Genomic DNA, 1,213 nt, shown 5'->3' with positions numbered 1-1,213 from the left:
ATATATAAACATATACATATATACGACGGGCTTCTTTCAGTTTCCGTCTACCAAATCCAAGTAGCTTGCTTACGAACCATATGGTTTCGGGTTCAGTTCCACTGCGTGGCACCTTGGGCAAGTGTCTTCTACTATAGCCTCGGGACGACCAAAGCCTTGTGAGTGGATTTCGTAGACGGAAACTGAAAGAAGCCCGTCGTTTATATGTGTATATATATATATATGTGATGTGTGTGTGTATGTTTGTGTGTCTGTGTTTGCCCCCCTAGTATTGCTTGACAACCGATACTGGTGTGTTTATTTTCCCGTCACTTAGCGGTTCGGCAAAAAGAGACCGATAGAATAAGTACTAGGCTTACAAAGAATAAGTCCCGGATTCGATTTCCTCGACTAAAAGCGATGCTCCATCATGGCCACAATCAAATGACTGAAACAAGTAAAAGAGTAAAAGAGTAAAAGAGTAAAAGAGATATCAGCTTAACACTTTATTTCACTACAACTTCAAAAACTTATACTAAATGACTTTTCTTATTGATTTTAAATTAATTTTCTGTGTCGTAACATACATCAGTTAAGTTTGCTCTTAATTAAGAAATGTTATTTACTGATATTTATAATCGATATTTAAATTTTCTTCAATAAACTTATTTGCCGACGAAATACCTTTGATCAGAACTAATGAATATATATTATTGACACAAGATAGCTGATACATTGAAAAACATGTGCATGTGGTAGATGTATAGAAAATCTACACGAGTTCATGATCTACAATTGATTAGAAAGAAAAGACCAGTCACCTGCTGCTATTTCTCTGGATAATAAGCTAGGCAGCCATTTTGTTTTTGAAGAAAACATTGATTGTTATTCACCAAATGTAAATGAACTGAGAGAATACAGAAATTTAGGAACGTGTTCCAAAGCAAAAGGAAATACAAGAAGAAAGTTTGAAAATAGCAACAATGTGCAGCAATTCAATATAGCTCCACACATCTCCAAATCCTCAGCACAAAAATAGACATGTATATGTGTGTGTACATATATGTGTGTGTACATATATGTGTGTGTACATATATGTGTGTGTACATATATGTGTGTGTGTGTGTGTGTGCGTGTTTGTGTGGGTGTGTGTGTGTATACATACGTATATATGCGCGCGTGTGTGTTCGCATGTATCGTATAGTTATATACATATATATTTATGTGTATATAT

The sequence above is a fragment of the Octopus bimaculoides genome, chromosome 1 (genome assembly GCF_001194135.2).
Source record: "Octopus bimaculoides isolate UCB-OBI-ISO-001 chromosome 1, ASM119413v2, whole genome shotgun sequence".
Taxonomy (NCBI): Eukaryota; Metazoa; Mollusca; class Cephalopoda; order Octopoda; family Octopodidae; genus Octopus; species Octopus bimaculoides.
Note: the sequence above shows the minus strand (reverse complement) of the source record.